The 26,521-nt window shown below is 45.9% G+C and overlaps 1 protein-coding gene across 1 annotated transcript in view; it reads left to right on the top strand.

The window, feature by feature from the left end:
* Positions 1-24,443, top strand: part of LOC142592720 (uncharacterized) — a 74,654-nt gene extending 50,211 nt beyond the window's left edge. The window contains exons 11-13 of the mRNA XM_075704318.1: positions 15,461-15,579; positions 20,191-20,301; positions 24,359-24,443. The gene's annotated coding sequence lies outside the window, so the exon portion shown is untranslated. The remainder of the gene's footprint in view (positions 1-15,460; positions 15,580-20,190; positions 20,302-24,358) is intronic.
* Positions 24,444-26,521: the final 2,078 nt, after the last annotated feature.

The raw sequence follows: 26,521 nt of genomic DNA, 5'->3' as shown, positions 1-26,521 counted from the left end.
GTGCTTTCAGGCAGGCCGAGTGCTGCTTTACAGGCAATTCTTATGAGCTTATCCGCATGTTCGATGTCGTGACGCCGCGTGGTTTGGAAAGGCAGGGCGTACGTTAGACGACTAATGACGAAGGCGTTTTCTAGTTGCATGGTGTCTGCTTCGCTCATGCCTTCTCGGCTGCGTGCAACTCTGCTAATAAGCCCAGTTACGCTCCGAACAGAGCGTCTGAGATTGGAGAGCGCTATGCTAACGCTGCCCGTTTCTTGAATGCACATTCCCAGTACGCGCAGGTGGGATGCCCTCTTGATGGGCTCTCCCTCTAAGGTGAGCTGCAGATCCGGAGCCCTCGTCGCTTGGGTATGTCTAGGTCTAATATGAATATACTCCGATTTCGCTGGAGCGCACCTCATGCCTGCTCGCCTCATATAGTTTTCAATGGTGCTGATGGCCTGTTGAAGCGTGTCTTGTCGGTTTCCGTAGGACCCTTTGCAGGCCCAGAGTGTAATGTCGTCTGCATATATGGCGCAGCCAAGGTCCCGGTTCTTCTGTAAGTCCAGGGCCATTCTACGTAAGCCGACGTTAAAAAGAAGTGGTGACAATATGGATCCTTGAGGAGTGCCCTTATCTGGTAAGCGATACAGAACAGAACGTGCTGAACCTAGTCCTATTTTCGCGGAGCGGCTGCTCAGGAAGTCTTGAACGTAATGAAATACTCTTTCTCCACACCCGACATCTCGTAGTCCGTCTAGTATTGCAGTGTGTGAGATGTTATCAAATGCCTTATGGACGTCGAGTGCTAGCAGGATTCTGTCCATGCTGCCCGGAGGAGGATCGAGCACCTCATCTCTTAATAGAAGAAAGACGTCCTGTGCACAGATTCGCCTGCGGAAACCGAACATGGATTCAGGGAAGAGTGAGTTTCGTTCGATGTGGGCTTCGAGTCGGGTTAGAATTACTCGTTCAAAGAGCTTGCCCATGCAAGACGTGAGCGATATGGGCCTGAGATGGTTGAGCTCGCGCGGCTTGCCCGGTTTTGGTATAAGCACGATGTCTGCCTGCTTCCATTCTCGCGGTAGTCTTCCATCCGGTCGCCAGACCTGTTCATTGAAGAAGTCGACTAAGTGCTGTAGGGCTACGTCACTAAGGTTGCGCAGCATTGCGTTGGTGATTTGGTCGGGTCCAGGAGCCGTGTTCTTCTTGAAGGTTTGTGCTGCTGCGTACAGCTCCGAGAAGGTGATGGGGGCGTCCAAGCTCAAGTTATCCTGTCCTTTGTATTCTCTCATAACGCTTGAAGATGTCTGGGCAGCGCCGGTGTAGGTGCGTTTTAGGTGCTCGAGTAGTTCTTGTTCTGAGCCCTTGTATTCTCCTAGCAGCCGCCGCATGATGTTAGACGTCTCGGTGCGTGTGCTAGTTGGGTCTAACATGCACCGAAGAATGGCCCAGGTCTTCTTGGTGCTGAGGGTGCCTCTGAGAGAGTCGCAGAAGCTGCGCCAATTTTGATTATTCAGATCCTTCGCATAGGTGTTAGCTTCGTTTGCCAGCAGGGCTATTCGGCGCCGAAGTTTGCGATTACGCCGCTGCCGCTTCCAGCGTTTCGTGAGGCTTCTGTGGGCCTCCCAGAGGTGGGCGAGATGGCTGTCTACTGCCGGTGCTTCCGTTGTGGTCTTGATCTCTCTCGTGGTGGCAGCATGGGCCTCCTTGAGGAAAGCTGTCCAACCTGCGGCCGTGGCTGGAAATGAGGAAGCAGCCTGGTGTCGTTCTCTGTACCTTTTCCAATCAGTGAGCCTGGCCACCCCTAGGGGCTGTCGAACTTTAGCTGTGTTAACATTGACGCACAATAGATAGTGATCACTACCTAGCGTTTCGTCCAGGTTACACCAGGTGACCCCCGTCTCGTTGTTGACAAACGTAAGGTCTGGCGTGGTGTCCCGGGCAACGCTGTTTCCTATCCTTGTAGGAGTGCCTGGCTGCGTAATCAGTACAAGTTCGTGGGACTGAGTTTCTCGGAGTAGATTGAAGCCCTTGGCGGTGTCACGTTGATAACCCCATGCGGAGTGCCAAGCGTTAAAGTCTCCGAGAAAGATTAGTCGGTCTTTCGTTGAGAGCAAGGTAGATACGTGACTTAAAATTAATGAAAAATCGGCCTTCTTATCCCTAGGTGGGCTATATACGTTGGTTATCAGGCACTTTGGACGACCCTTCTTAACTGGCCAAATGGTGAGTATTTGGTGGTGGATTTCTACGCCAGGTGCTATGGCGACAGTGATTGTGAGGTCCTTGCGGGCCAATGCTGCCACTTCAGGGTAGTTCGAATCGCTGTAAAAACGGTAGCCCCCGATAGGTATCCGCATTTTCCCCACTTCCTGAAGACAAATAATGTCAGGTGGGACGAGCGCCGCCTTGATATATTGTGTAAGTGCAGCATGTTTGTTATGTAGTGATCGGCAGTTCCACTGCCAAATTACGAGATTCTCTTGGCGTGTAGGTGTGGAGTTAGCCAGAGTATGGGCTCTCGAAATGTTCTGTGTCTGTGGTTACGGTGACCTTTGGATCTCGGTTCTCCGGGCTAAGGCTGCTACGACGTTTTCGCGTTTTTTTGGCTCCTTTGAGCGAGTCGTCGACATACCGCTTAAGATTGTGAAGCTCTGCAAAAAATAATTGCATTTGTGCGCACATATTATCTAGTTTCCCTTCCAGATGAGTGATGGGTGTAGGCATCTGTGCTAGAGGCTGCGTTTGTGATAGTGGTTTGGTCTGTGTTGGATTCGTCTGTGTGTTGGACAGTTGTGCGGGTGCGTTTGTCTTATGGGTTCCTCCGTGCGTCATCATGCTTGCCATTTGTCGTTTAAGTGTTTCAAGTTGATTTTTCATGCTATCCAAGCTTGCCTTAAGTTGCCTGTTTTCGGCAACTATTTTCTTGTATTCTTCGTTTTGTGTGATAGGTTTGGTTGTGGAGGACGCGACCGCTGCCCAGCTTACCTGTGGATTTGTCAGAACGCAGGCCGCCTTCGGTGCTTCTCTGGATGATCGTTGCGTCTGTCTTGCTTCTCCTCCCTGGACGCGCTCTCGTGCTCGAGAGCGGGATCTGCTCCGGTGAGGTGACGCTGATCTGGACCGAGCGTCCAGTCGGTGTGGAGATGGCGATCTCGTCCTTCCCTGTCGGTCGCGTTGGTCGCTCCTATGGACGTTTGTGTAGTCCGATTCCTCATCCTCTGAGACGAACCAGCGAGGTTTTTTCTGCCCTTCATTGCACTTGTCAGTGCTCTTTCTGACTTGAGGTTTTTTCGGTTGCTTGAGGCGTCGTTGGCAGCTGCGGTCCCCGGTGACGTGGGCACCCTCACACGAGGCACACTTTGGTTCACACGGGTGTCCGTCCACTGGGTTTCTGAGTCCACAAATTCGGCACACTCGCAGGTCAGGCTGTGGACAGACGTCTGTCCGATGACCTTTTCCATGGCACGTTTTGCACACCTGAACAGTAGCACGGTAAGGATGACACAGGAGTTCGCCTCCGTTGTAGTACACCACCCGAGGTAGTGACGGGCCACAGAAAGTAAGGGCGGCACTCTTTGTTTCTCCGATCATTCTTGCTTGGATAAGTTCGACGCCTTGAGTCCGTATACGTATGTTTGCTATGATGGTCTCCGGTGGCGTTCGGGGTGGAAGTCCGTGTATAACTCCTCGGATAGCTTCCTCTCCGGTGGCAGCGTATACGTTAACGTCATGCGAACGTCCGTTGATAGTGAGGGAGTGAACTCGGCGTGCCTGCTCCGCGACCTCCTGACTCGATGTCGAAAGTATGGCGATATTGGAGCCGGGCTTTATACGGAGCAAAAATTGCTCACCTCTTATTTGGTAGTCGCAGGCCATGACGATCGCTTCGGCGAGGGCCGGCGTGCTGATAGTCTTCAAAGGCAGTCCCTGGTGTGGTCGGATAACTATCTTGAAGTCATCCTTAGGAAGAGGAGGAAGTTTGGGTATACCTCTTCGTCGTTTCCTTAGTTTCGCCGGGTTAGTGCTGCCCGTTGAGTCCGTTTGTCGCTTGCGCTCTCGAGCCTGCTGCTCACCAAATGAATGAATGAATGAATGGATGAATGTTTATTTCTACTTGAATTCAATTTCAAGAAAGGTGCAAGAGCAAAAGAGCAAAAGGCGCACAGCAACTGACAGGGGCCCTTGTACCCGCAAAATACGCGTGTGTTATACATAATGTGGTGGCACTTCACTAGCAGTGAGCGAACCCACATAACGTTACATATTTTCCCACAGTGTATATAACTTTACACAGGCACATACAACAATATAATTTGACGAATTATTGGGTTACAGTCCGTTCTTAAAATAGACGGTGAAATAATAAATGTCCCCCTTTTCCCCCATTACCTACCCCTGTCCACAAAGAGTGAAGCACAGGTTGTACATGTAAATTGCAACGGTACACTCAGATGCAGCATATGGCTATGAACGCGTATGTATGTGTGTAAAAAATAAAAAAGAAAGTAAATCAATTCTAATATATTTACGTTGAAACACTCTGTTAGTAACAATTGCTTCACGTGGTTTTTTTAATGCATTTCTAGTAATATTGAAATCAATGTTATCTTCTAGCCTATTTGGGATTCTTAGTACTTGGTACCTGGTTGTTTGTTTACCATTATTTGTCGTTGTTTTCAGTGTCCGTTTTCTCTTTAGCCTCATATCCTAAGGAACTTCATTATTATTTTCAAGTATATGTGGTGCATTGTTATTTATGTACTGTAGTAGTTTAATATTGACACGTGTACTTTGTCTATATCGGGCGACACGTTTCACCGCCTAACAAATGTTATCGCACATGCGCATGACGCGCCTGCAGGTATTGGAAGTTTATGGGCTGTTATCGATGCTTCTCTCCGCTGTCTGTTTTCGCCGAACCTTGTGTTATCTGATTCCATCGCGTGACGCGAATGGTGTAGAACTTTGTGGAAGACACGCGGGTGCGAGCGATTAGTCTGAAACATTCGACGACTGCTGTACAAAAGCCGACGACCTTCACCCGCTGATCAGATTTTCGACGATCGCCGACTGTGTTCGCCGCTCTGGTTGTGCTTTAGTGTAGCCTGTTTTGTGGGCACAGGTTCGCCCAATGAAATCTAGTTTTGTCTTTCACAGTATTGCCGCTGTGTTCTTTAACATCACTACCACGTTACATCTGGTGGAGGTGTTTTTGCGTTCATGTGCCGAACGCCCCCGGCAAGCTGCGATCTAAGTCCGAAGCCCGAGGACACAACCAACATCGCCCCAAGACCAGCCTGCTAGACGCCGACTGCAAGGACTGGCGCCGAGTACGGACTTCTACCTGAGACGACAAAGAAGATAGTGGCCATGCTGATAACCCCAATGGCTGCCTCAGCGTCGCCCGTTATCCTGCAACAACCTCGGGATCCACCGACCTTTCATTGTGCAGCTACTGAAGACCCGGAATCCTGGCTGGAGACCTACGAACGAATCGCAACTTTCAACACCTGGGACTCCGACTACAAGCTGCGGCATGTCTACTTCGCCTTATAAGGCGCCGCCAGAACGTGGTTTGAGAACCGGGAGTCGACCATGACAACATGGGACCTCTTCCGTAGCGGCTTCCTGCGCACCTTTACGAGCGTCGCGCGCAAGAAAAGGGGCGAAGCTCTGCTGGACGCCCGAATGCAGCTACCTAACGAGAACGTTGCTATCTTTACGGAAGAAATGAGCCGTCTGTTCCGCCATGCTGACCCGGATATTCGCTAGGAGAAGAAAGTCTGCGAACTGATGCGTGGTGTAAAGGAGAAACTTTTCGCCGGAATGGTACGAAGCGCACCGAAGACTTTCGACGAGTTTCTCCGCGAGGCCACTAGCATCCATAAGACACTGGAAATGTCAAACCGGCAATTCAACCGCTGCAGGAACTCGACAAGCTAAGCCGGAGTTCAGTCACTGGCCACCGACGACCTGCGCGAGGCTATCCGAGCGGTCGTGCGGGAGAAGCTGTCTCAAGTGGCTTCGATTGCCGACGCCCTACGTCAGAAGCTCCAGCAACAAGTCGGAGTACTAGAGTATGAATCCGATGATTTCAGGTCACTGTTTATGTCGCTCATAATGACATATCTGCCCGTACTGAAAGTATTGTCACATAACAGCGTCTCTAATGAGGCATACAATCGTCCATTTACATTAGCAGAGCCCCAGACATACCAGAACTGCTGTAATATCTCTAGACCAGGATCTGATCGAATGATTTATGAACCAATAAAACGCACACTTGAACGCAGAACACACTCTTCTCTCTCTTCAACGCTATATTATCTTCGGAGTACATGCCATTTGCTCAAAAAGAGGCAGTTTAATCCCAATTCTAAAAGAGGGCAAGGGCTCTCTCTTTTTTCATCAGTAATAGGCATGCAGCGCTGGATAGCTGCATCCGCATGGTATAAAACAAATAGTAAATAGGTCCCTGCTGCGCTCTATGGTGATCAGAAAACAACTCAACCCCTTCTAGCGCACTTCCATGGAGGAAATAACGACACGTCACCATCCTCTCCGCATTCTAGAGGTCCCATCAGGCGTGCGGAGACGCGAATGCGCATGCGTGATTCGCTGGGGTGAACAAATTGTTTATGACGCGGGCCGCTCGCTCCCTTGCCTCCTCTCCCCATCGAATGGACGCATCCTACCAGCGTTTTTGGGGAAACAAACATGGCGACCACCCGCGCTAACAGCTGTCGCATGTCTTCAAACGTGGCGCTGGCTCGCCTGTAGGCGAAAAACATCGGAAGGGTTTCACTACAGAAGAGCGCCTCTGCAACCTGCGAGAGGTTTCAGAAACGAGGCTGGTTGGCGACGATTTGGAGCGGAAGACCGCGAGCTCACGCTTCGTAACAATGACTCTAACCTTGTTCGAAAGGTGCAACACGCATCATCTCGGGCTACCGTTTCCGCTCGCCTTCAGTACGAAAAATTACATCCACTAGCAATATATACATTAGCTATCATTATTGAGAAACATTATTTTGGCAATTTATCACTGGTCTTCGCAACGTTTGCATTAAATATATTGCCTTTTAAGCAATACATGAAAGAATGGGTGATGAAACATTCTTAAGGAAACTACCCAAGCTCAAAGTGAAAAATACTCATATTCTTTGATGAGAACGAGGAAAAAAATTAAGTTGCATGCATTTTCGTAATGGATTCATTAGGGCTTATCGCGAGTTACCTGAACAAACACCCTGCATACAATTAATCGAGAGTGGCGAAAACGCGTCTGTTAAGGTAGCATGCTTTACAAAAAGGAAATGTTACGGCCACGGACAAAGACAAATATTATTACTGACGCTTTGTAATACATACGGGGGGGGGGGTCCATTTTTCACAATGCCAAGCACGATTTCGTTAGTATTGCACAAAAGTTGCACCAGGGCATGATGCATCCTTCTGGTGGCTCTCCGGGATCAGCGACGCTTGATTAATGTTTTGGGATGACAATTTGACGTTTTTGCAGTTCAGTTCATTATGGCTGCAATGATTTGTTTTCTCGCAGTAAAATACTCCTTTTTCTTGAATTATGAATGTGGTTTGGAGGTTGGATACATCTTACATCGCTGGATTATTGATAGAACATTGATTGGGCAAGTTCGCTGTTGGCCTGTTGGTTCTGAAAACAAGCAGCACCAGTAACGGGACAAGATAGTGGAACATAACAAAGCCTGATATCCTCGGCTACTGTGCAACAAAGGAGGTGGCAGGTCAAACTGAGACATCACGGTGGGATCAGGCGTGGATGGAGCGTTTCCGGAATGTGAACGAGGATGCCGGGGGTCATTCTGCAAGTGCCCACCTAGTTGACAGGGCCATTCCTTCGGCTGCTGAGGCACTGGCTGGCTGGGGTTACCTCTCTCCTCACCATTACCCCGGCCCAGCCCAGCCCACGAATCGGAACATCAGCAGCATATTAAATAAGCGTGTCCACTGAGTCGATGCTTACTGAATACCCCACCAAGTGTGCACCGTACCCAGGTTATCAGAGTTACGCTTCCTTCTCGTTGTTTTAGTTCGACAGCAATGTCATCCATTCACATAAAGCCGGGAAATGCAGACAAATGGTTTTCGTAGTCTCCTTTACATTGACATCTGGCTACGATCAAGCCATTAAGGTTAACCAGCTTTACTCAAGCCAGGAATAACATTTATAGAGACTTTCACCTTTGAATAATTGTGGCTTAGTAGTTTGTATTTAGTGTTTCAATACCCCTCTCTTCATTGCGTTCTTCGAATCATGCCATCTGATGTAAGAAGTCCCGCATGTTATCGGCATCAAATTCTGGCTTTAATCAAGCTATGTCGCTCTCTGTGTGTCTGACATTAAAGTGCAGTTACCTGGCATCTTTTACTTGAAAATAAATTTCCTTATTTGTAAAGTTCTGTATTTTTTAACCTAAGTCAACTCACCCATCATATAGTCCTTAAGTCAACTTTTTTTTTTGCTTTTCTTCTCGTTTCTGCCCGAGAACGGGTCTCACTGAACGAACCGTTGGGTATTTCTTTCATTTGTTTGTTTCTTTCTTTTCAACATCTGAAGTCGAGGCACAGAGCGTGTTTCCAAGCTCCCGTCAACACGGACATAATAAATTGACTGCGAGTAGGCGATGCGGTGCTCATCACAGGTGAAGGAAGCTGAGAGAAACTTGCATTTTCGTGCTTAGTTGTCAAAGAATGTGCGTACTCGGAAACTTGAGAAATTGTCTTTACGAGATAATCTTTGCTTGCAGATGTTCACATTCAACTAGCAGCTAAAGGAATTAAAGCAGCGTATTACTCTACAAAATATTTTCTAAAATTGAATCCACTATATTATTTTCTCGTTTCTCCATCATGTGGAAATCTGAAAAGACAAAAGATGTAATCTGTCAAATGAATTTGTTAAAACAAATAAATACATTGCTTGAATTCACTTCAAGCAATCGTCGCGCAAACGTAGCGCGAAATACGATACACGTCGTTGGTTTGTAAAGTATGCACGTATATCAATATCGCCCGTGTTTTATTCACGCACGTGTTTCCATTTACTGGTGCTACTACACCATGAGCATTCAAGTGATCAATTCAGTTCTTAGTACTGCATGTTGAACATCTACCCAAACTACTGGCGCGATCAGTGCCTCTAGCAACACTACAGATCAATAATGAAAGTTTTCGATTGATTGTCGGCAATGAGTTCTCCATTAAAGGCGTCTGAAACGATCTTCTGTTCTCGCGGCAACATCCAGCTCATAATAATTTCGAATGTCGATCTCCTTTCGCCGTCCAGGCCTGCAAACTTCGGACTGCGTACTGGTCAACGCCGAGCTCAGTTGACCGTCACGCAAGACCTTCTACGCAAGAACATTCGCCACACAAACTGCAGGTACGGACATGGCGTATACACGGTTGATTTCAAGAATACTCGTTGCGTTGGGCTCCAAAACAGCCTAGAGAAAGTTGCAGTTCTAGCTGTGTGCCCATTTTAAGACGATCTGCAGGTCCACACACATTTCTTAACTATACCTAGAAAGGGACAACGGGGAGAACGAGAGACTTTGGAACGAAAATACGCACCAAATGAAGCATAGAACCGTTGGTTTCACTTAGCAGAGTACCATGCATTCCTGAACCGCTTTATTACATGTGCTGCAAGATCTGCTCAAATCATTTATGAAATAATAACACTTACATCCAGAAAGCCCTTCTGTCTATTTTCAATGCAATATCATCTTCAAAGTATATCCAACCTGCTAGGAAAGAGGCAGTAACAAACCCAATCCGCTAAGAAGCCAAGTATCTGTCTTTCGCCACCAGTTATACGCTTGTAGCACTGACTCGCTGCCTTTGCAGGTTCTTCGCAAACATAGTAAATCGGCGTCAGCTGCATTTTATCGGAACCACTAAGCTACTCAACCCATTCCAATTCAGCCTCAGGGTGGGCGGATCGACAAATGGCTGTCCACTCCGCTATAGGGAAAATATTGACGACGCCTTCATTCATAAACTAGGCTCATCCGTTTTTATAGACATGAGGAAAAGCTACGATACTTTATGGTGCTTCGGAATTTTGCGATATCTGCCGACTCAGTGTGTCCGGGACAGCATGTTGAACAACATGGAAAGGTACCTGTCTCATTGCGAATTCCGCATAAGACCTGGCGATGCTTCTAGGCTATTCACCCAAGGGACTGGTGTATACCGATGAGGAATACCTAGTTGTACACTATTTGTTATAGAAAATGAATTCACTTTATACAGTCATTCCGGGCACAATGTTTTATGTACGAGTAGGTTTTAAATCATGCAGTATTGCCATCTGCAAACGACAGCTGCAGCATAGTTTACATAAATTGTCATGTGGTCAAATAAAATGAGTTTACTTAAACGCCTAAAAAAGTACTTGCGTAACCTTTGTAAAGAATAGAGGCGTGACGGCTGATAGTTGCTGCTGCCATGGAAGTGAAGCCATTTTCGTGCGAAAAACTCAGCAAGTATTGGAAACAAAGCTAGCACGATGAAGCGTCCGCGCACACGACACCCTTACCGGTTGAATAGTGATAAATATCCTGTCTGTGGCAATTGTAGCGAGACGCGGACGTTCCCACACGTCTTGTTGGGCTGTGGGGACACAAGCAGTGAGAGAAAAAAAGGACTGTCTTTATCCTGCTGATAGCAAATCCCACTACATCTAAAAATGCTTCTGGGCACAGAACTGCTGTTTCGACCGCAAAGCCGTTTTGAACCTTCCACACGCTGCAACCATTTTGCAAGTCGTATAGCCGAAAGATTCCAAACACCTCATTGATGGCCGCTGTTAGGATATAACGCTTGTGTAGAGCGTATTCATCCATGCCCTTGCATTCCAGGGTCCTGCTATTTACACTCATAGATTTTAGTATATGATCATTTCGTTGCAAATACTTTATTTCAATCGCACATCTCACACCTTACGCGTCTAAATAGTGGTTTTATTACACATAAATTTTGCACACTTTACAGCGAATGTATTTCGGCCTCTTTACACCAATGTTACGCTAACCTTTCGAAACTCAGTTCATGCACCATTGACTGCTCGTCACCCAAGTCCGGCGCTAGTTGCAAAAAATACCATCAAGCATTCTCACAAATGCTTCACGAACGGCGTCGCTACTTCACAGCTTCCTAAATCGGTTTCTGTTGTTTATTGTACCAAAATAATGCAGTCGGTATATGAGAGGGTCCGGCCAGGTTTAGGACGCAGATACGTGCAGAATGCGGCATTTCTTAAGGAAATCTTGCAAGTTGAATTCATTGATTACTTTTAAACTAAATGGCTAAGCGGCAATTGATTAGACTAAGTAGGGATTACAGTGCATACTGATTACGGAGCCACCTGCTCCCTATTAATGTCCAACGGGGTTCTTAAGCGGAAAGAGCAGCGCTGGTGCCCCCTCTCCACCTTCTTAGCTGACTCACTGCGTCAACATTTAGGATTACCTCATCTCTTTCCGCACCCCCAGTCTCGGTCGCCTTCTTCCTTATCTTCACGGAGGTTCCGCTTCAGGCACTTCGCACATGTTAAAAGACAACATAGCCTTCACTTACACATGGGAGGGGAAGGGGGTTACGACTACAAATACAATGTGTCGCTTGGAAGACATCTGCACATGATCTTGTGCCGCAATAATGAAATTAAATGAGTGGCTGGCACTGAAAATTTCTGCGCTTACCAATGCATTCAAGTTTATGGACGCGGTTGGTTTTGTGAACACGGGTGCATCTTTGGAAAATCCTTTTACTGCTGAGCAGATTCATGCAGGTGTGCTCATGTAGTCCCCGACGAACCGATAACTAGGAGGCCTTGCTAATAGCAGCAAACGAAGCTGGCAACGCACATGGGCTTGTCCGCTAGATTAAGCTCTGTTTTTAATGCATCGGCATTCTTTGGCGAGCACCCTTGTCCAACATGCCAAACTGCACACGAAAACCGTAATGCCTAGTATCTGCACAAACTTGCGTTATTTGGAAGGCTAAGATTTTTTATCGTTATGATAATGATTATGTAGATTATTTGTGCATTATAAGCGACAATAAACAATTTAAAATATTGATCAGAGACAATACCCATAATGATATTTGAGGTTTCATTTAGAATACATGGGGAATATTACAGTAGGCGTGGTCCAAATAAAATTTGGCGGTGGATCCAGTTGAAATTTTTGATTGGGTTGACCTGAAATTTGCCGATGGGCCAACCGAAATTTGGTGTTCGGCCAATTAAAATTTGGGTGTGGGAGAACCAAAATTGCGGTGAGTCAATTTTAATTTTTTGGGTGGGGCAAATTGAAGTTGCATGGCGGTCAATTAAATTTGAGGGTGGCCCAACCTAATTTTGCAGCTGGGTCAACTTGAAATTTGGGTGTGGCGGCGGGCCAACTAAATTCGGGCTTGAGCTGATATAAACTTCGTGATGGGCCAAGTTAAATTGAGGGTTGCGACAACTTGAAATTTTAAAATCCCCGACCTGAAATTTGGGACTGGGCCAACTAGAATTTAGGGGTGGGTCTACTAGAAAACTGGGGATTGGAGAACTTGAAACATGGGGCTTGGTAACTTGAAACTGGGACTTGGGCCTACCTAAATATATGGCTGGGCCAAATTAAGTTTAGGGTTTGCTCAAATTGAAATTTGGGGGTGGGTTAGTTGAAATTCGACGCGGACCAGTTCATCTTTTGGCGGTGTACGCCAAATTGAAATTTTTGGGTGAGTCAACTTCCAAATCAGCGGTGGGCCCACTTAAATTTGGTGGTGGGCCAACTTAAATTTGCGGGTAGGACAAATTAAATTTGCGGGTGGGCCAACTTAACATTTTGGGGGTGGCGAATTTAGGGATGAGCCAAATAAAATTTAGCGCTGGGCCAAAATTAAATTGAAGTGCGGCGGCATATTAGCGTATAGTGGACAAAATTAAATTTGGCGGCGGCCAAACTGAAATTAGTGGGTACGCTTCCGCATACTTGTATAACTCCAGTGGAGTTCCTACATACTTCTTTTACTCCAGCGAACTTTCCCTGCATAATACAAGAATTTCGGGTGGTACCAGACCGTAGACTTCAGTTCATATGACTGTTAAAAGAGCCAACTAAACGTAGACAAATATAACTTCAGTTGCTGTTTCATGTGTGCAGTTCGCCGTCGGCGTAAAGTAACCCACCTGCAACTAATTTACAGCGAACTACCACATTGCGCGAAAGTGCATGTTATAATAAGTGCAGTAATTGAAACACTTACGCAAACAAGTTTTGCAGCTTCCAAGTTGCACCCCTATGAAATAAAGGAACTTGCAAAGGTGCTTCGTTAAAATTCGGATGCAGGTTATACGGAAAAGAAAATCGTTAGTAAGGATGGCCTCTGTCACACAGGTCTGTGTCATTGCCATATCATAGTATATTAGTGCCTCACTGCTCTATCACCCTCAACGGAAGATGAGCACGCAAGTGTAAGGCAGCTCGCAGGTGAAATTAAACGTAATTAGATGTTTCAAATGCAGTGGCCCACCGTAGCCTTCGAAAACAAGTCACGGTACGACTCCCCGTTTCTGCTCATAATGGATTCAATGTATTCCGCAATGTTACAGACACCATAGATACGATGTCGTCTGATACACAAATGTTTGTGGGCGTGCTATGACGTTCAATATAAGCTGCAACACACGAGCCGTTGCTTCCGCGACGCTATCGATAAATAGGTAAAGTGGGTGTCGCCACTTGATCAATGCGCCTACCCCCTCCTTTCCGTCGTCTGCTTTCTTTGCAGAGAAATAATAACCTAGGCTACTGAGAAGCTACTGCTCCATCGCACAATAAAAGAACAAGGAAAACAAGAATAGTTACCGCGCCACGGCAGCGTGCCCCTTAACGAAACAAGCAGCGCTAACCAATCGAGACTTTAGGGCTGCTCTGTTGGTCACTGTATTATCGCTGTGCGAACAAAGCACAGAACGTCAAACACGCGGGTGTGCGCATATCTAAAACGGAGAAACGCTAGGATCTGGTGGATTGCGTCTGCGCATTGACCAACAATTTTTCATACGTGGGCCGATCCCCAACTTAGTGCAAAACCGGGCCAACCCGCGGCGGTGGTGCAGTTGCCTATTCAGGAGACCACACACACAGCTTCAGTAGTCTTCCTTCTTCACAGGGGGGAAAGACACTGAGTTTTTTAGGTTCTGAGGCCTTAGCTCACATGGTGGAGGTTATATTGAGTGCCGTAGTACGTTTACAAAAAGCGTTCAGAAGAATTTAGGTACACCAGTGTGGTCACAATAAAAATACTCTCAATTAGGCAAAGTTAATTTTATGTAAAAACGGGGTAGAGGGGTGCCCTGATCTCGCATCGTCCTTGGGGTCTCCACAATTTCCGAAAACGCTGGACTCATTTCAATGCCGATCTTTAGGGCATCCATTTCTTAGCAATTTCGCCGTATTTCCGAAATTTCTGCACAATCTTCCAAGATTACATAGGAAGTTTCATTGGATTTTCCGTTCCGTCTTTTCACCCATCCACTTTTCATACAAAGTCTTGGTTGCATTAAGACTGCACGCATGCGATTCCATCTTGTCATGCAGCCACCTGCTCCCTAGTAATGTCCAACGGGGTTCTTTAGCGGAAAGAGCAGCGCTGGTGCCCCCTCTCCACCTTCTTAGCTGGCTTACTGCGTGAACTTTTAGGATATGCCTCGAATCATATAAGCACTGCGACGACACGAGAAGGTGCATCTCCAAAAAGTATGGCAAGTCATGGGAAGAAGACTCGCAACGATGGTCTGTATGATGCATACCATTGTAGTTGGAGCCAAGGCCATGCATCTCATGCATGCATGTTGTCTCAATCTAAAGTCTCTTCTTGGATTGGTCTTCCCTTGTGATATTTTTCATTTTAATAATTTCTCCTGCTTCCCGCTGTCGTGGACAATTCTTCATGCAAGGGCACGTCGTTGCCAACATCGATTATGTTCTGCGCATGTTGCTCATTGCGACTAAGAATGCTGAGACGAAGATATAAAAATAGGCAGCGGCAAAGTATAGTTTATATGTTACCTTCTATGACAGAAATATAGGTGTGCTACTGCTACGCAAAAAAAATGAATCTACGGTTTTCTATCATAGGCACGAAACAAGTAGGTAAGGTACAAAAAAGAAAGGGCGATAGTTTGAGAAAGCGTGCGATCAATAGTGTAATATTTGATGCAAACGTGGCGTCATTTACTATTTGCCCTGTGTTAGGCTTATTTATCTTTTTTTTTACTTTTCACGGCGCAAAAGTTCAAGCAACTATGCTCTTCTAGTTCCCAGTTTACTCAGGTGTCTTCACCTGTGTTCACAAGTTCCAATAGTCTACCTTACGGATCTATTCCTTAGTAACTGACCACTTTGTTCTGTGTCCAACTTTGCAGCCAGGCTGCCCGCTCTCAACAGGCATAAGCCCATCCAGGTGGAAATTGTAGAAATTCAGCAACAACCTGAAATGCTCAGAAAATCTTTCCTAGCCCTGGACGTCTCCCTCAGTATGCGAGTAAGTGTTTCTTCTTTTTGCGCTCTTTGTTAACAGTAACCCTCACGAATGTTGCATTAGTCGACGGAATTATATTAGAAATGTTCACGCGGCATATCTTCTTAAACGATCACTGAGCCCACATTGCAATATATACCTAACACACTCAAGAACAAGGTCTAATACGTAGACAAGATTATTGTGCCATCTTGTAGCGTCAGTACATATAAGAACCATGCTTGTGCAACCGAGCTGACAAACAGCCACGCAGAACAGTACATAGTAGCATTTAGGCCGCACTGCTAGGCAATTTTATATTTTTAAGCGTTATGAGAGTATTGTCTGAACAGAAAATTCTGCCGGCCTCCCGACGTCAAAAGTGCATAAAAAACTAAGAGCACCATTTTCGGATAGTGACCCACAATTTTCTTCTTTGTTAATACTTGCGGCGAGCCGTAGTAACGTGATTTTGCCCAGGAATTCACCCCGGGAGCAGCAAAGATGTCTGTAGTGGAAAAAGAAAATTCTACCACAAGCGAAAAAAAATTATGTAACAGTTTCCTTTCCCCTTCCGGCAAGGTCTCGCGCTCACACCTACTATGGTTGTGACAAAAATTCAAAAACATCATCGAGGCTGGCAGAAAGGCTAGCCTGTCCTTTATTCGATGGCGCAAAAGAACGTGCCGATACAGCGCACTTACTAGACCAGTGTGTCTAACGATAAGATATCCTAATGAGGCACTTTCCTCAACCACACTTCTTCACCGAGTGGTTAGATTGGCCTGCCACAATATGTGTGAAGGCTTGAACCTATCTCGCTCCCCTCTTATGTTACGGAGTCCTCCCCGTATTTTATGCGCTGTCAGTTGGGACCCCAAAGCAGGTCGTCCAGCAACCCATTAAAAAGTTCTTCCATAACCACCCCATCAGCAATAGTCCTTATGTAAAACTAAACCTGCCATGGTTTTGAGCAGACATCACACAGCTTTTCCAGCAGCATTTTCTAGCTGTAATGTTACACGAGAATTTTTACTGCGTATGTTAAGGGGCCATGGTATGATTAGGAAAATGACGTGAAAGCATCCACCAACACATTGTCAAGGCGGATGGAACGTGCGCCTAAACGATGGCACACATCCTTCCCTTATTCAATGCCAATAGAAACACAAACGCGCACGCACGTTAGGCGGGTGAAGGTTAAATAACCGCAAAACACTGCCACCAGGAATCGAACCGGTGACCTTGCTTAGCAGTAGTACGCGGGATACTTACCGGAGCTGTCTGAACGTTGCATAGCCAGTGAGGGCCCACAAAAGGTCCCCGTTCAGGTATTCGCATAATGTTGCGGTTTGTACGTTCAGTATGTTACGTGAACTTTTCTAAACAACTGTTTAGGCTGGCGGATTGGTGGAATGTGAATTCACTGGAGAAAGGAAAGCTACTCACTACTACATGCTTTTTGAATTTTTTCCACGTCAACATATGGTTCACATTATAATATTTAAAACTTATGCCAAACTTCTGTAGATCTTACCATTGTTAATGCGCAAGCATTCTTTGGGGAGTACTCCAACTCTGTCAGGCCGAACTACCGGCGAAAAGTGTAATGAATTGTATCTGCACAAAAGAATATTGGAGAATGCTTAGGCTTGTCTTTTAAGAGTGGAACTCGATAGCAGTAAATGATCTATGACAGGTTCTCGCGCTTCCCGGCAACTCCAGTTTATGTAACAGTGTTTTTTTTTCCGGGAAGCGCTACCGGCGAGGCCTGTGCACGAATGCGAGCTTTCCGATAGAGACGGGCCTCTTGCGTGGGTCGATCTCTGTTACTGTTTCGCACTTTTAATATTTAAGTCTAAGAAGATTCAAGACAGAAGGCACAGGCTGTCGGTGTTCATGGCATTTGTTTGAGGGCTAGCATTCTCAAAATTCTAAGGAATTAATTTGTCAACAATGTAGGACAAGGAAACTGCAACATCCCTACTAGAATAGTGTGGCAATACGACCTGCATATATCGCATGACATATAGCAAGACCTAGCTTATGCATATGCCTCAATTTATTAAGAAATATTCGCTCACGGACAAACTCACCGATAGCTACACCGACGCCATCGTTTCCACTACAAGAATCCGTTAATAGCAAAAAAAATCCTATTTCTGGAAAAACGAATATTATAGAACTTCACATCAAAGTAGCAGTGTGGGATTAGCAGGTGCTGGCATTGGTTTAGTCTCGAGGCCCCGGGGCTCTTCAAATAAAGGAAGGGCGTCGGGCCTCGCAGTACCATTTGGCACGTCTTATGCCGGAACACTTTGTTTGAAATAAGGCAATTTCATTCCGTCACCGCTCCCTAAACACTACCTATATACCTCTGTAATCTGACCACTTTCTCATTAGCGGCGCCAAACAAGGTTGTTGTAAAATGCAATGACATCGCTTGAGGTTGTGCCGAAAAAATGCACACTCATAATTTCGTCGTTACTTGGGAAACAATACCGCACGCCTTCTTAGCCACGAAGGTGCTCGTAATTTACCAAAGCAAGTCAATTGTTCTAAATCTTCGTAGACGGTTGTGCATCCGTGTTTAAAAGTATCACATTTTTATTGTGTTTTTCTCCGCCTATGTAGTTCTGTCACGCCATATAAGCTACAACCAAGGCAAGGATGCGGCCTCAGCTTGCGTTAAGCTAAGATTTCGACATATGGATTGTGCCTGTAAAAAGCGTCTGTTATGGGGGCCCCTCCCATCTATCATGCTAGTTTCTTTATTTATCTTTCCATTTTCTCAGCTCTTGAATCTGCATCACCACGTTTAGTTGAGCATTTATGCGTTACTGCTTCGCAGTTGATTCACTCGAAGGTAGTTAGAGTATGCGAGCAAGAATTATTTTTTCCAGTACTACTGCTGGTCTCAATGCCGAAGTGTCTTTTTATTGGCTTTCATTGTAAAAGAGAACGTTAAAAAGGTTGCGCGGTACATATTGAAGCAGTCGCTGTCAACGAAGCAAGGCAACGACTCTTCGCATGCTTTCATGAAGAAGCGGTGAACCGCGCGCTACCAGTAAAATCTTTCATGAGATAACTAGAATTGACATTCAAAAAGACGCGTCGCACAGTTCCCTTAGGCTTGAGTCATTGTTCAAGCAAATGCATTTTTCGCCATCGCATACACATTTAAAAAAAGACCTCATATATATTAATGAAATTCATAACCATATGTGAACAAAGAGATTGCCGGCAACAAAGTTTGCAGACATGGGCGCTATAACGTAAAACTATTCCAAACATTTCTATTCCAATTCTGCAGTCAGCCTTCCGCGATTGGTCAAAAACTTTTTTGGGCCACCCCCACTTCAACTGTAGGTCACGCGACGTCACGAAAACCGCGATAGCTCCGCGTCTGATATGACGGCTACACACTGATTATGCATGATTTGACCGAACAAAAGAAATATAGTTATTTCTGATTCGACGACTTTTCGGCACTAGCCTCGGCTATTACTCAAAAGTTTTCGGGCAGCACCCACTTCACCTGCCTGTCACGAGACGTCACAAAACTGCAAAAGCTGACCGCGTCAGAGTGACGTGTACACGTCAAAGGTGCATTAATATGCCGAACAAAACTGAATTTTCTTCTGAATAACCGCTGGCTGCCCCGTTCCGAAAGGAATAAAAGATGGCTGCTGCCGATCGCTGATGCACTAGCTACTCGCACCTATCGGAGGGCATGAGTTTATTTGCGTATAATGAAACATTTTGCGCAGCCGTGTAACGTTTTCGAGCACTTTCGCAACGTTCTGTCAGTTCTTCTTTGGTGAGGATCCGTTTTAGTGTCATTCTTAAGCTTCTGTTGCATGCCGCCACGATTGTCGACCAGCCACCGCCAGCTAAGTAAGGGAAAGCGGACCAATCGTAGACGCCGGCACCACCCTCTTCATCCAGTTATCGATATTCAGTGCAGTGGCTCGGCCCCATCGAATCCCTTTCCACTTCAGCGTGCTCCTCGCCTCTTGTGAGCCAATTAGATAAAACAAGCCCCTCAGTGTAGGCAATGCTATTTGTTTTTTCAAGCAAACAAAAGTAACCTCCTTTGAACTAGGCGAGCGTTTGATTGGTCTGCTTAGACAACCCTACGGGTGACCACCCGATGCTTGCGTCAGCGGTTACGCAAATTTGACGTCAGAAAATTGGAATAGAAACATATTGGAATAGTTTTACGTTTTAGGGCCCCATGATTAACAAAGCACCCGCAGTTTCCACAACATAAAAATTGCATTTCAAAACAAAACAGTGCCGTAAGAAGTGACATCTGCATTTCATTTATTAACACATTAGAGATAAGTCTTATTTGGTGTAAAATCACTTTGGTTATACTGCACAAACTTCCCGTAGAAAAAAAAAACAGTTTTATAATAATACATTCTCAACTGGCACCAAAACTGGGGAATGTCTGTTGTCTCGAGTTAAAGGGCCTGCAAGATCCTAAAACTTTTTCAATTTATATTTCGTGGTATTATGTGTCAGTTGGGATCTCAATGAATTACATCGACTGCAACAAACTAACGTGGGCTAGTGGGAAGTAACAAAAACAAAGGCCTAATAACATTGTGTGCTATTCTTCTTTCTTAGGCACAACTGCAACAAACAGCGTGGCTCCTACACACGTGCACTGTGTGACGCCGAGCTAAACAGAGCACCGGAGAAGCTTCAACACAGAAGTATTCGCCAAATAAACTGCAGGTACGAACATCGTGTATTAAGCTCAATGCGCAAGTCATCGTCGCCTACTCGATTAGCTTGGTGGACCAGTCAAGTTTACTTTGTTGACGCATAGTTTTCCATTCGCTCATTTTCGTGAAGTGGTACAAAAGAAAGAAATACTATTAACGTTTACTCGCACGCTCGTGCGTCTTGTATAGCACCTTCCGTTTTAGAATTTCGTCCAGCGCATAGCCTTGAGCACATAAGGGGAAATACCGATTTAATTTCGAAGAAATATTTACTCGTGGTGTGTAAAGTTCAATGAAACCATATTTTACTTAAAACAGGCAACTCTCCCTGTGATGTTTAGCGGCACTGAAGACTTTGCGTTGGAAATGTTTGTTTAGCATCTTCAGCGCTTTGAAAATAACTTTTTTCCTCTTTTTATATTACACGATGGGAAGCCTTGTTTTCAGAATGTTTAACATAAAGAAGCGCAGAGTGCTTCCTCTTATAAGCAACAAAAAGCATCCTGACTGCATTAAATTCTTTTTGCTGAAGTCATATGCACGTTTACGGTCCTACTCCTACAAAACGCAACAGTATTACTTACTTAGTTATCCTTTTACTGCATACATTGCCGTCCCATATCACGTGATAGTACGGTCTACCTCGCCCCTGCTGCTGGAATGACGCTGCGTCAAAAGGCGACTTCCGCAATTCGCCAGTCGGCATCAGTCCGAGGGAAGGAAATACGACACCAGCGTTACGTTAGGTTTTTGCGACACAGAGCGGTTGGACAGATCTGCACTTTGCGGGGCTGCGCTCGTAATCGTTTCTGTTGAATTAAAAAATTTACCTAAAATATTTAATTACGAAGGACTCTTGAAGAACCTTTCTATAATCATTTTTATGTCGCATAGGGCCGGAAGATATTGTAGAATTTAAAGGAAAGCATTCAGTCTACTCCGTGCTGTTAGTGTCAGTACAAAGCCTGGGCAGTTTGGCTACGAGTAAAATGCGAGACACCGCGCCTAGCGCATTGCCAAGTCACGCAAGGACTTGTGATCAACATCTCGCAAAATATTGTGACACGCTGACGAAGATGTTTTAATCATCGTCGGAAGAAGACGATATTCTGGGCTTCGCGCGCTGGCTACGATCTTGTCAACTGATGCAATTATTGTAACTATTCTGTAAATACACGTCTGACTGTTTTTAACAACGTAACGCTTTTGGTCGAGGTTGCGGGATCATTATCAAGACGGATTTACGCAGCGGGCGCTCCTTGTCTACATCTAGAATGCCAGCTCAAGGCGAGGATGCTTCGGGCCCGTCGGCACCCACGTCCACCGTCATTCTAGCCCAACCCCGCGACCCAGGAATCTTTTCCGGCACCGACGACACTGATGTTAAACACTGGCTTCAACTATTTGAGCGGGTGAGCGCCAGCAACCACTGGGACCAGACCATCATGCTCGTGAATCTGATATTTTACCTAGTGCGTATGGCACGCGTCTGGTTTCAGACCCACGAGGAGGAACCTACAAGCTCTGGCATTTGTAAACAGAAACTCAGATTTGTATGGCAAGCCAGTTGGACGCCATCGCGCCACCCAAAAAGACCTCGCTTCGCGTGTCCAGTCGTGCGCAGAATCCTATCTCACTTACATCCAGGACGTGCTCGCTCTGTGCCGCCAAGTGGATCCGAAGGTGTCCGAACCAGATAAGGTTACGCATGTCATTAAGGGCATAGCAGATGATGCCTTCCATCTCCTTGTCTTCAAGGATTCTTCCATTGTGTAAGTCATCATTACCGAATGCCGGCGGTTTGAGTAAGCCAAGAGTCGCCGCATTGCCCAGCCATTTTCCTGCTTTCCCAACGCGGCTGCTACGTCCACCTGCGAAGACCTCCGCAGTCCGCCCACACCCAATCGCTCTGATCACATCCTCCATGTCATCCGACGTGAAATAGAAGCCGCATCTCCTGTCACGACCCCAACCCAAGGCCCCGACAATTGCTAGGCGACCGTCTCATTGATGCAGTCTGTCGTGCGCCAAGAATTGGCCAATGTTGGCTTGACCAACATCTGCTCAGTTAATCGGCCTGACTACACTCCGTCCAGCTCTGTCATACGCGCCCACAGCCTGAATGCCCCACCGCGGCATCGCAACCCGGCCGAATGGCGTACTCCAGACGACTGGCCTATATGATTCACTTGTGGCCGTATCGGCCATATTTCCCGTCACTGCCAGTCTTCGTGGAATTCGACCCCCTGGTCCTACCACCCATCCCACTGGCCTTCATGCTGCTTCCTGGTTCGCCCCGCAAACGCAGCCAGCAAACTCTGGCGACACTTCTCATCATACCCGCTCTAGCCGCTTTCCTTCGCCACGTCGCCGCTTCTCCCGATCGCCCCCATCTCGCCGATCACCGTCCGCTAGAAAACGAGCAGCACCAGTAACGGGACAAGATAGTGGAACATAACAAAGCCTGATATCCTCTGCTGCTGTGCAACAAAGGAGGTGGCAGGTCAAACTGAAAGACATCACGGTGGGATCAGGTGTGGATGGAGCGTTTCCGGAATGTGAACGAGGATGCCGGGGGTTTTCTGCAAGTGCCCACCTAGTTGACAGGGCCATTTCTTCGGCTGCTGAGGCACTGGCTGGCTGGGGTTACCTCTCTCCTCACCCTTACCCCGGCCTAGCCCAGCCCACGAATCGGAACTTCAGCAGCATATTAAATAAGCGTGTCCACTGAGTCGATTCTTACTGAATACCCCACCAAGTGTGCACCGTACCCAGATTATCAGAGTTACGCTTCCTTCTGGTTGTTTTAGTCCGACAGCAATGTCATCCATTCACATAAAGCCGGGAAATGCAGACAAATGGTTTGTGTAGTCTCCTTCCCATTGATATCGGGCTACGATCAAGCCATTAATTAAAGTTAACCTGCTTTACTCAAGCCAGAAACAACATTCATCAAGACTTTCACCTTTGAATAATTGTGGCTTAGTAGTTTGTATTTAGTGTTTCAATACCTCTCTCTTCATTGCGTTCTTCGAATCACGCCATCTGATGTAAGAAGTCCTGCATGTCATCGGGATCAAATTCTGGCTTTAATCAAGCTATGTCGCTCTCTCGGTGTCTGACATTAAAGTGCAGTTACCTGGCATCTTTTACTTGAAAATAAATTTCCTTATTTGTAAAGTTCTGTATTCTTTAACCTAAGTCAACTCACCCATCATATAGTCCTTAAGTCAACTTTTTTTGGTTTTCTTCTCATTTCTGCCCGAGAACGGGCCTCACTGAACAAACCGTTGGGTATTTCTTTCATTTGTTTGTTTCTTTCTTTTCAACATCTGAAGTCAAGGCACAGAGCGTGTTTCCAAGCTCCCGTGAACACGGACATAATAAATTGACTGCGAGTAGGCGATGCGGTGCTCATCACAGGCGAAGGAAGCCGAGAGAAACTTGTATTTTCGTGCTTAGTTGTCAAAGAATGCGCGTACTCGGAAACTTCAGAAATTGTCTTTACGAGATAATCTTTGCTTGCAGATGTTCACATTCAACTAGCAGCTACAGGAATTAAAGCAGCGTATTACTCTACAAAATATTTTCTAAAATGAAATCCACTATAATATTTTCTCGTTTATCCATCATGTGGAAATCTGAAAAGACAAAAGATGTAATCTGTCAAATGAATTTGTTAAAACAATTAAATACATTGCTTGAATTCACTTCAAGCAATCGTCGCGCAAACGTAGCGCGAAATACGATACACGTCGTTGGTTTGTAAAGTATGCACGTATATCAATATCGCCCGTGTTTTATTCACGCACGTGTTTCCATTTACTGGTGCTACTACACCATGAGCATTCAAGTGATCAATTCAGTTCTTAGCACTGCATGTTAAACATCTACCCAAACTACTTGCGCGATCAGTGCCTCTAGCAACATTACAGATCAATAATGAAAGTTTTCGATTGATTGTCGGATATGAGTTCTCCATTAAAGGCGTCTGAAACGATCTTCTGTTCTCGCGGCAACATCCAGCTCATAATAATTTCGAATGTCGATCTCCTTTCGCCATCCAGGCCTGCAAACGTCGGACTGCGTACTGGTCAACGCCGAGCTCAGTTGACCGTCATGCAAGACCTTCTACGCAAGAGCATTCACCACACAAACAGCAGGTACGGACATGGCGTATACACGGCTGATTTCAAGAATACTCGTTGCGTTGGGCTCCAAAACAGCCTAGAGATAGTTGCAGTTCTAGCTGTGTGCCTATTTTAAGACGATCTGCAGGTCCACACACATTTCTTAACTTTACCTAGAAAGGGACAACGGGGAGAACGAGAGACTTTGGAACGAAAATACGCACCAAATGAAGCATAGAACCGTTCGTTTCACTTAGCAGAGTACCATGCATTCCTGAACCGCTTTATTACATGTGCTGCAAGATCTGCTCAAATCATTTATGAAATAATAACACTTACATCCAGAAAGCCCTTCTGTCTATTTTCAATGCAATATCATCATCAAAGTATATCCAACCTGCTTGGAAAGAGGCAGTAACAAACCCAATCCGCTAAGAAGCCAAGTATCTGTCTTTCGCCACCAGTTATACGCTTGTAGCACTGACTCGCTGCCTTTGCAGGTTCTTCGCAAACATAGTAAATCGGCGTCAGCTGCATTTTATCGGAACCACTAAGCTACTCAACCCATTCCAATTCACCCTCAGGGTGGGCGGATCGACAAATGGCTGTCCACTCCGCTATAGGGAAAACATTGACGACGCCTTCATTTATAAACTAGGCTCATCCGTTTTTATAGACATGAGGAAAAGCTACAATACTTTATGGTGCTTCGGAATTTTGCGATATCTGCCGACTCAGTGTGTCCGGGGCAGCATGATGAACAACATGGAAAGGTACCTGTCTCATTGCGAATTCCGCATAAGACCTGGCGATGCTTCTAGGCTATTCACCCAAGGGACTGGTGTATACCGATGAGGAATACCTAGTTGTACACTATTTGTTATAGAAAATGAATTCACTTTATACAGTCATTCCGGGCACAATGTTTTATGTACGAGTAGGTTTTAAATCATGCAGTATTGCCATCTGCAAACGACAGGTGCAGCATAGTTTACATAAATTGTCATGTGGTCAAATAAAATGAGTTTACTTAAACGCCTAAAAAAGTACTTGCGTAACCTTTGTAAAGAATAGAGGCGTGACGGCTGATAGTTGCTGCTGCCATGGAAGTGAAGCCATTTTCGTGCGAAAAACTCAGCAAGTATTGGAAACAAAGCTAGCACGATGAAGCGTCCGCGCACACGACACCCTTACCGGTTGAATAGTGATAAATATCCTGTCTGTGGCAATTGTAGCGAGACGCGGACGTTCCCACACGTCTTGTTGGGCTGTGGGGACACAAGCAGTGAGAGAAAAAAGGACTGTCTTTATCCTGCTGATAGCAAATCCCACTACATCTGAAAATGCTTCTGGGCACAGAACTGCTGTTTCGACCGCAAAGCCGTTTTGAACCTTCCACACGCTGGAACCATTTTGCAAGTCGTATAGCCGAAAGATTCCAAACACCTCATTGATGGCCGCTGTTAGGATATAACGCTTGTGTAGAGCGTATTCATCCATGCCCTTGCATTCCAGGGTCCTGCTATTTACACTCATAGATTTTAGTATATGATCATTTCGTTGCAAATACTTTATTTCAATCGCACATCTCACACCTTACGCGTCTAAATAGTGGTTTTATTACACATAAATTTTGCACACTTTACAGCGAATGTATTTCGGCCTCTTTACACCAATGATACGCTAACCTTTCGAAACTCAGTTCATGCACCATTGACTGCTCGTCACCAAAGTCCGGCGCTAGTTGCAAAAGATACCATCAAGCATTCTCACAAATGCTTCACGAACGGCATCGCTACTTCACAGCTTCCTAAACTGGTGATCCGTTTCTGTGGTTTACTGTACCAAAATAATGCAGTCGGTATATGAGAGGGTCCGGCCAGGTTTAGGACGCAGATACGTGCAGAATGCGGCATTTCCTAAGGAAATCTTGCAAGTTGAATTCATTGATTACTTTTAAACTAAATGGCTAAGCGGCAATTGATTAGACTAAGTAGGGATTACAGTGCATACTGATCACGGAGTCACCTGCTCCCTATTAATGTCCAACGGGGTTCTTAAGCGGAAAGAGCAGCGCTGGTGCCCCCTCTCCACCTTCTT

The sequence above is a fragment of the Dermacentor variabilis genome, chromosome 9, assembly GCF_050947875.1.
Source record: "Dermacentor variabilis isolate Ectoservices chromosome 9, ASM5094787v1, whole genome shotgun sequence".
Classification (NCBI taxonomy): Eukaryota; Metazoa; Arthropoda; class Arachnida; order Ixodida; family Ixodidae; genus Dermacentor; species Dermacentor variabilis.
Note: the sequence above shows the minus strand (reverse complement) of the source record. Positions and strands in the feature narration are given on the sequence as shown.